Source organism: Sciurus vulgaris, assembly GCF_902686455.1.
Source record: "Sciurus vulgaris genome assembly, chromosome: 3".
Classification (NCBI taxonomy): Eukaryota; Metazoa; Chordata; class Mammalia; order Rodentia; family Sciuridae; genus Sciurus; species Sciurus vulgaris.
The window spans coordinates 112,503,438-112,516,560 of record NC_136463.1 but is presented as its reverse complement, the minus strand read 5'-3'; the positions used below and the strand labels follow the sequence as shown (position 1 = coordinate 112,516,560).

The following is a 13,123-nucleotide window of genomic DNA, read 5'->3' as shown; positions in this document are numbered from 1 at the left end:
AAAACAGACCCTAGTTCTTGCTCCATCCTATTGGAGGAGATATTCAACAAAGGATGAACAGATAAATTTATAGAAGTAAATATATAATCAGTCTTTTTGTGGTTTCAGGCTTTTGTATCACAGTTTAAAGACCTTTTCCAGTTATAGATTTAAGAATCTGTCTCCTGGTTCCTGCTCATGTGATGTGGTTTTTGTTTTTCAGATTTAAATCTTTGATCCATCTGGAATGTTAGATATGATCCAACCTCATTTTTCTCTAGGTGCCCTTTTAATTAGAATAAGGCTGAGTTGCTGTAAACCAAGTGACTGAAATATGTAGTGGTTCAAAGAACACAGAAGTATATTTTTTCCTCACTTAATAGTTTTAGTCTGAGCAAAACAGGTCAGTAGGACAGTCCAAATCTTCATTCAGAGATTCAGGTTCCATCTGTCCTGTTGGTTTTCTAATCGTTATCACTCTGATTATCTGCATGTTCTTCTCTGGGACCCTTCACTGGTGACAGCAATGGAGAAAAGTTGCAGGCATCCTTGCAGCTTGTGTTAGTGAGAACTTAGCCATGGCCATGGGTGTAATCTAGCTGCAAGAGAGGTCGGGAAGTGCTATTTCTGGTGGTCACCTGGAACCCAACAAGAATGGAAGAAAGAATTTCAGTGAAAAATTGGCAATCTCTGCCATACTGGTTAGCATTCCAATACCCTCCTGGTGCTCTGTCACTACTAGTTTCTCTCTCTTGCCCTTGGGTCTCCAGCCCTGCTGCCCTGTGACTCTCAGCACTGGCACCACCCAGTCTTACAGTTTTACTGAGTAGTTCCAACTTTTCTTTGGGAAAAGTTTCTTTCGTAGTATACTTCCTCCCTCTAAGAAGAAAGCCTGTTATTATTGAGATTTTGTATAGAAAACTTTGTTGGAGAGGGTTCATACCTTTAAGAGGTTAATTTTTCTTATTTGCTATTAGTGTTGTATATTTATTTTGGGAAACACTTATCTAGGTTCTTCTTTTCTTCTCTGGACAGTGAAACTTATATAATTGAAATAGACAAGAGGATGCTATTTTAAATACATGGTTTTTGATTATGACTAGGAAACCAACATTTATTTCTCTCTTCTACAAAAACAAACTTGGAATTTGAAAAAACAAATTTTTTTTTTTTTTTTTTTTTTTAGTTTGAAAATAAGGAAGGGATAATATTTTAGAAGTTTATCGCATAAACTGGAACATACAAATCTGGGCAAAATTTTGCACATGCTGTATATGATGCATAGTACTTATTGCTTGCTTGGTGTGTGTGTATGTTATAGCAGATATTCAGCTTTTGTCTTTGACTTTACTTTTAATTGAAAAAACAAACAAATTTACTCAAGCAGCAACTTAGTTAATTATTATAAAGTGAAAATTTTGTGTGACTTCTATGCAATTCATGAAATAGCATATTAGGTAGTATATACTCACTGTAATTGCTTTCTTGGTTTTCTTTATAGTTTTATCACCCAGGTGTTCGTACTTAGCACTATAGTTTAGTTTTTTATTTCTTATCAGGTTTCCCTCTCCAGTTCTCTGTTTTCCCCATTTGTCTGTTGAAGGACCCAGCCGTTTGACTTCTAGTTTATTACTGGGTGGTTTTTGGTGATTAAATCCTCATGGTTCAATTCAACTTGTTTTTCTTAATTTAAGTGGGAAGTGGTATTTTAACATTAAAGTCTAGGTTCCAGGGATGCTCATTGCTACTAGATGGGTCAATATTTTGAAGCTCAAGAATGAAATATGTGTAGGAAATACTTAATGCCAGTACTTCAAATTCAGATTAAAAGATTTTTACTTCATCTGTTTTGTGTTACATCTATCTTTCCCTTTATTCCACATAGGAAATTCTGGTTCTCAAAATTAATAGGAAATGACCAGGCATGGTAGTGCATGCCTTTAATCCCAGTGACTCCAGAGGCTGAAGCAGAAAGATCACAATTTCAAGGCACACCTGGACAACTTAGCATGATCCTGTCTCAGAATAAAAAATTAAAAGACACTGTGAATATACTTCAGTGACTGAATGCTTGACATGCATGTGTGTGCTCGAGGCCCCCGGTTCAACCCCAGTACTGCAAGAAAAAAAAAAAAAAAAAAGAAAAGACCACAGTTACTCATTTACTTTCATCTGCACTGTATGCATATTGTTCTTAAAGCTGTCACAATACTGAGATACTACTTATATTACCTGCAAATGGATCCAAACTGTTTCTTCCTTTTATACTATCCCAGTCTTCTTTTCTTGGGGGAAGTTTTTATAGTTGGAAATTCACCAGGTGTAAATACTGATTAGCTGTTAGAAGATATTTGGAGGAATAATAATTTGAACTTTGCTAGGTAAGATGCTGGGTTTCTTTTTATGTTTAGAAGCAGTACTTACCTGTTAGAGAATTTGTGGGAAACATGATACGACATTTGGGACTATGGTTAAAATACCTCAGGGGAAAAAATAGAAGACATAAAATCAAATTATTTTGAAACTGGGGTCAGCGTATTATTTTTGAAACTGGATGTTAAAGGCTGGTATTTATTACATTTTCTATTTCTATGTAACTTGAAATATCTGTAATAAAAATTCTAAAGGTTAATTTTATAAATGGTAAAAAGACAAGTATACATGGGGAAGAAGGTAAGAAGGAAAAGATCTGAGGGTGATTCCATTCTCAACTTGATGGTGGAGCCTGAGGTCTATAGTGGACCCTGAATCTAAGAAAATAAATAGCACCTTGAGTAAGAAGAAGAAAAGGCTGAGGTGTGGGACCCTGAGGGAAACCAAGATTTACAGATGAGTGGCAGAAGAGGATTCCACATCCAAGGAACCTTGGACATAACAAAGCATTAAAGGCACCAGAGAGTGGGGCCTGAAGTCCTCAGCTAGGGAAGAATTCAAGGGAAGACTGAAATTATTGACAACTCCATCCTCCATAAGAACAAGTGAGACCCTTTGTCATTGTCTGCATCACCAGAATAGCTGGAGGGTTGGGATTCCTGGGCCTCATCACAGATCATCATCTCTTGGGAGTGGGGAATCTGTGTGTTGAGGAAGTTCCTCTGTGAATCTGACAGATAATGAATGAACTGAAAATAGTCACTGCCTTAGTGAGGGTTGTTGCAGTGGGTTGACTGAGCAGAACACTGTGGACTGAGGCCTGAAGGAGCTATGGGGGCAACCAGTGTACATGGCTCTTCATGAAGCAAATGGATAGGGGAGGACTTGGAGCTGATCCAGTTACCCCTCAGGTGTAATTGTTGAATTTTGCTGATATTTGTGATAATACAAGAGAGGTTGCTTATAAGTGGAGAGAACAGGAATGGCTTTTGGTGCAGGATGGCAGAGTAGTCAGGCTACACATGTGCTTAGATTCCTTCACTGCCAGAGCAGTTGCTTTTAGGAAGGAGATTTCGTTGGTTCAGAGAAAGTTTAGATGTAGCCGTGTGGTGGTTTGCCCTTGTGATTGCAGGGCTGACTGGGAGTTGCAGCTTGCTGCAATTGCTCTGCATCCAGAGGGAGGAGAGTTGGGTATATCACTAGTCCAGAAAAGTTCAAAACTACTTTATATGTATCACGTTCTTATCAGCATACTGTCGAAAATATGAAGTTGGGTACCATCTGTACTTTGGGTCTGTTGGAGGTAATTCCACATTTCCATGATGATTTCGTAATCACGGTGTTTCAAGGCCATGCGTGTACCAGGATGGAGGTGAGAATCCTGTTCTTGTCTTCCTCTGCCTTGGTATGTGTGTATGTGTCTTTGTTTTTACAAATGAGATTCACTGATTTCTACCCTATAGGCTTTCTACCTCTCTACTTGGAGACATCATCTGTTTTTTAAAAATTCTTTTCTTTCTCATTTAACACCGTGCATTTAGTTTTTCTCTTGGCATTGTTGCTGCATTTAGGTCAGCGAGTATTTTTTGTTGGTCACATCCTTTTTTTCCCCACCCAGTATCCCTCTAGAACCTCTTCTGCCTCATGTCCCATCTCCTCCTTGTTTTCTGTTGTGGTTACTTGGATGCTAACCCATCCAACTTCTGCACTGACCCTGGTACATGGCTCCTTTTCTTTCTCATGATCGTATTTATACTTTTGATGGATATATTTAAATGAACAGCTGTGCGTTTGTTGAGTCATACCACAATTATCTGATTCTGCTTTAGCTGCTTGACTGGCAAAAGCATACTTCAAGCTAAATTGTGATAGAATTCCATTAATCACATTCTAGGTGGGTGGGGGGGGGAGGAAAGGACCACTAAGAAAAGACTTTTTAAAAGATTAATTAGCAATTCCATTCTTTAGAGTAGGTTGGACTTGTTGCTATTTAATGTGTCACTTAGAGAAACTTTAGAAAGGTGTAAATAACTATAAAAGGCTTAATGATGTCAGCCCTGTGGACAAAATTCTCTGAGATAATTGATGTGCAGTTAGTAGCTGGTTCAGGTTTATTTAAATAGGTAAGGAACCTTTTTTAAAAGTGTCCTTTTCTGTAAAGACCAGGCTTCTTGACGTGAAGTCCTTGAATTCATTGGCCAAGTATTTTGTCTTAAACTTCCTGACAAGATAAAGTTTAATACAGAAGATGTTACAACTTCCATGTTGTTTTTCCTCAGATATCCTAATTGCTAACTGTAACCTCTGATTGAGTCTTTGGCTTCCCTCAGCCACATCTATTTTTCTCCTGACACTTCCTTGGGGTTCTTTCTGAAGGTTATTAATAGGCATGGAAGCATAGCTTTCCAAATAGCGTCAATAACTGTTAGAAGCCTTGGGGGGAGATAATATGTCAATTTTTGACTTGTAGGAGATGTATTTTCAAGCTTCAGAAGCTGCCTCAGAGGTCACTGGGGATGGCTCTGGGCAGATCAGCTGGTGTCTGCAAGGAGAGATCCAAGCGGCTCTTTCCAAATGGGATATTGTCCACCAGGGAGTTGTCTGGTATAACCAGAGGCTGCCAGCCGTCTTTTTGTTTGGCTGCTTCTCTTGGATGACACCCTTGAAAACTGGAATCCAAGTTACAAATGATATCTTTTAATTTATCTCAAATACCAGTTGCTACTATATTAAATCGAGGTCATGGGCCTGCCTGCACTCCCCCTCCTAGTTATTTCCTTGCTTACACTAGACCTTGCTTTCTCATCCATCCCATAGTGCAGCGTAGACTGAGAGGTTAGAATTAATGTACTTTAATGGATATCAAGTACATAGTAGGTACTAAGCATGGGGCGGTTGCCATGTAGTTTTTACTGTCATGCTGCTTAAATTTTGGTGTGTGGAGGAGAGAGAGGGAAAACACAATGAAAATATGTAAGTGGAGGACAAATGTCACCTGGTGCTGTGAAGGAGATACAGCGGGTCATATAATGTACGGAGTGGGTGGGAAGTCTGAGCTAGGAATGGCCTTGGAGTGTGAGGGTGGAGTGAGGGTGGGAGGGAAGGTTTTGGACGGACCAGAGTATACATGGCAGTTTTCCTCACCTCCACAGAAATGTACTGTGGTGTCTTCCACCGAGAGACAGAGAGCAGGCAGAGCTCTACCCCTCTGATTCTGGTATCCCTTTCATCTATTGCCTCCACTTCACCTTGTTCACAGGTTGATCTGTTAGCCTTAGCATTGGGGCAGTTGTATCACAGGGTAGGTACCGCAACACCAGTCATCTAGTAACAGGAAGGATAAAAAGCTCTACTTTATCAGCTTCAAGGGGAGACTTAAGATTAGATACAGTTAGAAATGAGAAAGAGACGGAGAGGTCTCTAACTGAAAACTAATGGAGGTACTGAATTTTAAATCTGAAAGATTTTATAGGAGGGAATAATAGGGCCTCTGATATCCATAGGTTAAAAAAAAAAAAAAAATATATATATATATATATATATATATTGGGTTTGACCTTGTGTCCTTGGATCATTTACTCCTACTGATCCATTTTCTTTTCTATAACAATAGGATTAACATGAGTATTTTTCAGTGTTTTAGGGAGTGATTGGATGAGATAATGCATATTGATCATAAGCACAGTGCCAGGCTCATTAGTAAATGCCACTAGTGCTATGGTGATAATGATGTAACACTGACAGACAACCAAGAGAAACTAGAATTTTTCTCTCTCTCTCTTTCTCTCTCCACTGGAAATTTAATCCAGGGGAGCTTTACCAGCCAGCCCTTTTTATTTTTTATTTTGGGTCAGAGTCTCCCTAAGTTGCTGAGACAGGTTTTAAACTTTCCATCCTGCCTCAGCCTCTCAAGTTGCTGGGATTACAGGTGTGTGCCACCACACCTGGCTTATTTCTTTACTCTTTTGCCTCTGCCATTTATATTATAGAGAATGATTTTTTTGTTTCACAGTAGACAGAATAGTACAGACTGTGCGAAGCAATAAAAGGAAAAAAAATAACTTATGGAATAGGAGTAAGAGAGCCCTTATAAGTGGCAAGCCAGCAAAGTTTAAAGAGACTACACATGATGTTGTAAAATCATTCAAAACAGAGATAAGTGCTCATATGATCCTCGTTCAAGATTCTTTTTAACTCAGAGATTGTCAAAAGGGGAACCAAGAAGAGGATCAAGAAAGTCCCTATTTAATAATTAGGTGTTTTCTAAATTATGTATTGAACTAATGGACAAACCAAGTGAGTTTGGGCTACCTGGCCAGACAAATGAACATTTTGTAGAAGTTTTGGACAGCTTTATTCTTATTTTCTGTATTATGGACTGTAAATTGTATGTTACTGTTAAGTCTAGATTTTAGAAATAGCCTTTATTGCCATGTGGTAGCTTATCAAATAGATTGCCTAACATAAGTTCTAGAAGTTGAATATAGAAATTCAGTATATCATAGTCTTTAATTATTCTATGACCAATATCAAAATGATTCTTTTTGTAGTGTACCTGTATACCCGTGGGTTTATTCAGTTTTAAAATTGTGATAAGCAAAAAGAAGTACCAAACTTGGTCTTTGGCCCACACATTAGAAATTGAACTGAATGCTGGATCCTTGACTGGATATCAGTCTGACCTATAAATGGAGTTTGAAAAGCACCCTGGGATTTGTAAAGTGGTTCTGCTCTGCCCTGTGATTGTCTGTTTTTAGTAGGGTATCATGAGAATGCTCTGTCTCCCAAAAGGGTAGATCTGAGACACTATAAGAAGTACTGATTCAAAGAGGGTACCTTAACCGGGCAGGAGGTCCTTAGCCATTTTCCAAAAAGCTGTTTTCCTTGTGACTGAAGTATTAAGATTAGTTACCAGGGATGGAGAGTTTTATCCAAGAACAGAAGGAAGAGTTGTATACACTACAGGCAAAATTTCATACTCAGAACCTTTCAGATAATATTTTGCAATCCCAGTAGCCTATTACTCTTCATTTAGGGACTTTGGCACTTGAACCTAAATGAGGTAAGCAGTGAGTCCCTTCAGATTACAAGTTTATATACTACTTTAAAAAATGTAGTTGTATATATATAAAATATCATTCCTACATTTAAAAACGTATCAACACATTTTTCCATGACTGATAGATTTCCTTGATGTTAGTTTTTTTTTTTTGTTGTTGTTTTTTTGCGGTGCTGGGGATTGAACCTAGGGCCTTGTACTTACAAGTGAAGTACTCTGCCAACTGAGCTATCTCCCCAGCCCAATTTCCTTGATGTTAGAATGGTTAATGAGATTTCTAAAACTGAGGAGAGTAGCACTCTTGTCAAGTACGGGGGCAAGTGCTTGGTCTAATATATGTGGTACCATTTGGCAAAGTGGTATAGTAGAAGATCTGAGCATCTAAGCTGTAAGGCAGTGGTTCTCAAAGTGTGGTCCAAGAGTCCCTGGTGTCTCTGAGACTTTCTTGAGTGTTCTGTAAGATCCTTCTTGCAATTCCATTTGCAAGGCTGAATTTTCTCTGCATACTTTAACCAATCCTACATGTTGTAACAGGTTGAATGTAGAATCATATTGAGAATCCAAGTATCTTCTTAACCAAACATAAAGATTTGCAAAATGTAAAGCAGTGCCACTTTTCTCCTACATATTTTTTGTTTAACATACAATTCTTTTCAAATTTATAAAAAATGGGGTAGTATGTTTATTGTTATCTTAATATAAACAAAATATTTTTTAAATTCTCAGGTTTCTTATTTTTTAAATTGTAGGTGAACACAATACCTTTATTTAATTAATTAATTAATTATTTTTTTAATGTGGTGCTGAGGATAGAACCCAGTGCCTCACACATTCTAGGCAAGTGTTCTACCACTGAGCCCCAGTCCCAGCCCTCAATTTCTAAAGTTAAATTAAATGAGTAGATATAGTGTGCACTGACAAGTGGCTCAGTAATCTTCAATAGTATAAAGAGATCATAAGGCCAAAAAGTTTGGAAACTACTGGAGTGAGGCATCCCTGAATTATTGAATTATTCCTATTTCCATTTCCACTGATCTCTCTTTCTTACCAATAGCAGGAGTCGAAAGTTTAAAGGCAGTGTGTGTGTGTATATATATATATATATATATATATATATATGATTATAAGTTTAAAATTATAAGATTATTTAGGTTGATACTTTAGCATATTGATGTTTCTTTTTCTTTTCTTTTTTTGGGGGGAGGGATATACTGGGGATTGAACTCAGGAACACTCGACCACTGAGCCACATCCCCAGACTTATTTTGTATTTTGTTTAGAGACAGGATCTCACTGAGTTCTTTAGCACCTCACTTTTGCTGAGGCTGGCTTTGAACTTATGATCCTCCTGCCTCAGCCCCCAAACTAGTAGGATTACAGGTGTGTGCCACTGATGTTTCTTATAATTAAAGCATGATCAGGAATTTTCAGGATATTCTCTTTTCTGCTTTCTTTTTTCCTTTCCTTTTTGGGATCCTCTTTTCAGTAACTCAATTAATGGGCCTCAGAGGCACTCCAGGCCTTGAACAGTGCAGCCAGTAAGTGATGTTGGCTTTTTACCCCAGTAATTTTTGGAGCAGTTTAAGATTAGCTTTGGGGACTGAATTTATCATTCTTTTTCTGTCTCCTTATTTATAAGCTTAAATTAATTTTGCTTTCATAATGACAATCTGTAAATAGACATTTTGGGGCATTGGCTTTTGTTGTCTTTGTGGCATGGAAAATATGGAAATATCATTGTTTTTGAATTTTTTTTTAAATACTGAAAGGATTTTTGACTTTGAAGTTAAGTGTTGACATTAATTCTTACCTAAAATAAAAGTGTACACATGAAAGTCTATGGAGATGATACATTTTTATTTTGTTTTATTGGCACATTGTAATTATATGTAAAGTGGAATTCATTATGTCATATTCATACATGCATATAACATAACTAGATATGATACATTTTTTAATATTGTCATTCCTTTGCAGGTATACATGGAGGGAGAGCTATTAATTTTTTAATAAGTTGAACTTATTAATTTAGGAAACACTATACTTAGAGAAGTATTAAATGAGCACCTGCATGGCTCTGGCATTGATCAACAAGGTAGACAATAGATTTTGCTACTGTGGATTTTAGTGTAATAAGGGAGACATGTTCAGAAGCACATAAAGATCTGAATGCATAATTATTAATAATGATGATTTCTATGAGGGAAAATTAACAGTAGTATATGAAAGTGAGAAGAGGGTTTTTGAGGGTTTAGGCACACTTCTAGAAGGAAGGGGCATTTACATTGAGACTTGAATGATGCGTAGTCAGATTGGGACTAAAAAGAGGACCAGTGACAACACACATACAGAGATCTAGAGATGGCAGGAAGCAGGTTGATTGGCATGCCTGGAAGTAAGGGGCCTAGGGAACCAAGGTAGAGATGGTGGTAAGAACCAGTGGGGGTAGGTAGCAACCCCTTTCCAGTCTTCTTGGGCTGTCTCCAGCTTCCTAGAGCAGCTCTTCTAGGTTTCTGGTTCCTGACCATTCTGGTGTTTTCCAGTTTTAAGTTAAGCCTTAAAGTCCTCAGGACATACCACACTCATCCTGGCCATGGGGCTTCTATAGAAATTGAGGAATTGTACCTTTTTCCTTACGTGTTACTCTGTGTGTACCTGCCCATGTCTGTATCACATCCCCCGCGATATACACACAGACAGACACACACACCTAGCAGGTGCCTTTTTCCTGGTACCTTTGCCCTGGACTATTCAAGTACTACCTCAGGGAAGTTCCCTCATGCTCCAGAAAAATCTCAACTTGTTTTCTGGGCAATATAGTTTCATACTTCAGTTTTTAAGTTATGCAATCTTTTTGATGATATTTGATTACCAGTATATCTATGTTGTAAGTTCCACAATAGCAGAAACCATATTTGCATGTCTAATATATAGTACATAGTATATAGTTTCTGATTATACCACATAGTAGGCTCTCAATAGTATTTGAATCATGAATGAGTTAATGAAAGAAGGACTGGAAATTCAGAAATAAGACTGAGATAAAACATTAGTTTAGTGGTTTCAAATGGCTTTTGATGACATATTAGATCAGTTTAATTTTCTTAATGTACCCTAAAAATATGTTAATTTGTGTTTTATATAAAATGCAAGTGTATATTGTAAAATATACATGTGGATTTGACCTTGGGTCCTTGGATCAGTTACTTCCACTCATCCATTTTCTTATTTGTAGAATAGAATTAATGTGAGTGTTTTTCATGGTGTTTTAGGGAGCAATTGAACAAGATAATGCATATTGATCCTAAGCAGAGTGCCAGGCTTATTAGTAAGTATCACTAGTGTTTTGGTGATAATGATGTAACACTGACAGATGACTAAGAGAAATCAGAATTCCTTTTAATTTCTTTTTCTTTTTTAAATTTTTTTTGGTACTGGGATTTAACACAGCAGCACTTTACCACTGAGCTATATCCCCAGCCCTCAGATTTTCATCCCTGTAACAAAATACCTGAGATAGCTAACTTAGCAAGAGGAAAGGTTTGTTTGACTATGGTAGAGGTTCCAGTTCATGATGGGGTAGACCTATTGCTTTAGGCATCTAATGACGGTATGGATGGCAATGGTGGGCATATCAAGGTGGAGCAAACTGCTCACCTCATGGTCAGGTTAAAAAAAAAATAAAATAGGAAGAAGAAAGGGTCAGGATCCCACAGTCCTCTTCAAGGACATGTTCCCAGTGACCTAACAACCCTCTACTAGGCCCTATCTTTTAAAGATTCCTCCATCTACCAGTAGCACCACCCTGGGGACCAAAACTTTAACACATGGGCCTTTGGGGGACATTCAAGATCTAAATCATAGTAATATATAATATAGAAATTTTAAAAACTAAATATGAAGTAGTTAAGGTAATAGTGATGGCATCATATTAGTACTGAAAAGCTCAAGACATTCAAGTAATACTTTTTATATATGTCACTGGATGTGAATCCAGTTTTCAAATATTTTTTTAAATTTTGAGTTTGGGGAGACTAATTCATACCAGATTAACCTGAATATTCTTACTTTTTTTTAGTGAAGTGGTTGAAGAAGAACTATTAGGAATAAGTGAGGCTGGGGCATGGTTTTTTTACTCTTTGGGTGCTGGCATTAGTAACATAACAAGCTCTAGTTTGTTTGATTTTAGGTCACCTACCATTGGGGGAGAGCTCATTTCATTATAACTAGCCAGTGTAACTATAAATCCACTTAAATGGACCCTCAGGTCTGGTGCTCAGCTGTACTCTGTAAGCAGATCATGCCTACCCTTTCATCACATAACTGTGCTCTTCCTGAAACCTCAAGTTCTGCTGTCACAGGGAACTGAGAGACTCCCAATAAAGACTTGAGTCATTTACTACTTTTTAAAATTCACAGTTTTATGAAAAAGAGAGTTTAGTATTTTTATTCTGTGACTCAAGGAGTTTTCTCACATGGCCAGCCTTTGGATGCATGTGTCCAAGTTGAGGGACAGTTGCTGGGGACTGCCACAGACTTGATGCAAGTTGTTCTAGACCCACGCTGGGAAGCTGAAGTCTCTTAGGTAGAGAGGGCTTTTACCAAGTGTTAGTCTATTTTATCTCCCCACAATGCATACCTTAGGCCAGGTAATTTGGGAATAAGAGAAATTTACTTTCATGGTTCTGGAGGCAGGGGAGTCCAAGAACACAGCTCTAGCATCTGCTCAGCTCTAGTGAGGACCCTCTTCCTGCCTTCTACCATGGCAGAATACATCACACCGTGAGGCCACTGGCTAGGGTTGATTTTCCTTCTTCTTACAAAGACTCTGGTGCCAGCACGGGACCCCACCCTCATGAGTTCATTGAATCCTAAAAGCCCCACCTCCAAATACTACTAATATATGATTTTGGGGATCAAGTTTGCAATACAGAAACTTTTGGGAGACAGATTCAAACTATACCACCTTTTGAGCTAGATCATGAATGACATGAGCAGCTTGGGATGGTTCAAGCAGAGGGCAACAAACAGCATACTGCTCTTCAGAGGCACAGAGAGTGTCCGAGGAGTTAGCCTGTGGTTGTGAGGGGTCAAGATGAGGGATTTGTAGTCTCAAAAAGACTTGCTAGAGAAAAGATCTATAGGAACATGAATTATTATAACAACTACAGTTGAAGAGGGCCACTCCAGTTTCAAATGCTTTTAAAGATAAAAGGAAGGTGCATTAAAATTCCCAGTATCCCTCCTTGTTATTACAGAAGTAATAGATTGAAATATAATTGTGGAAAAAGGGAAATATTAAATGAGAGGTGAAAAGACATGATGGAGTGTGGTAAGGAAACAATCAGACCACCAACCAAATTTTTTTATTTTAAAGAGGAGGATCACAAGGAGTCTACTCCAAACAGTTTAACAGAATTTGCCCTTTGGTTTGAAGCTGTAACAGTAAGGTAGCACATTAGCCTATTCATGAAGAACTGTACCAGTTTTCTTTGTTACCCTATCTAGAAAATTGCACCTAGCCAGATTCCCATCAGATTCCTGATATTTGTAGGACTTTCTCAAGTGGGAAAGTTCTTAATTCAGAAAATTGAGCTTCTGTCAATGTAGTTTTGGGGCAACATCAATTATCCTGTTTTCTCAATGGTAATTTCATATATTATAGATGTACATGATTTCATATTTCAGGAGTATTCCTGTCTTAATTGCATC

The 13,123-nt window shown here is 37.8% G+C and overlaps 1 protein-coding gene across 3 annotated transcripts in view; it reads left to right on the top strand.

The window, feature by feature from the left end:
- Positions 1-13,123, top strand: part of ACVR1 (activin A receptor type 1) — a 118,570-nt gene that overhangs the window by 55,849 nt on the left and 49,598 nt on the right. The window lies entirely within an intron of this gene.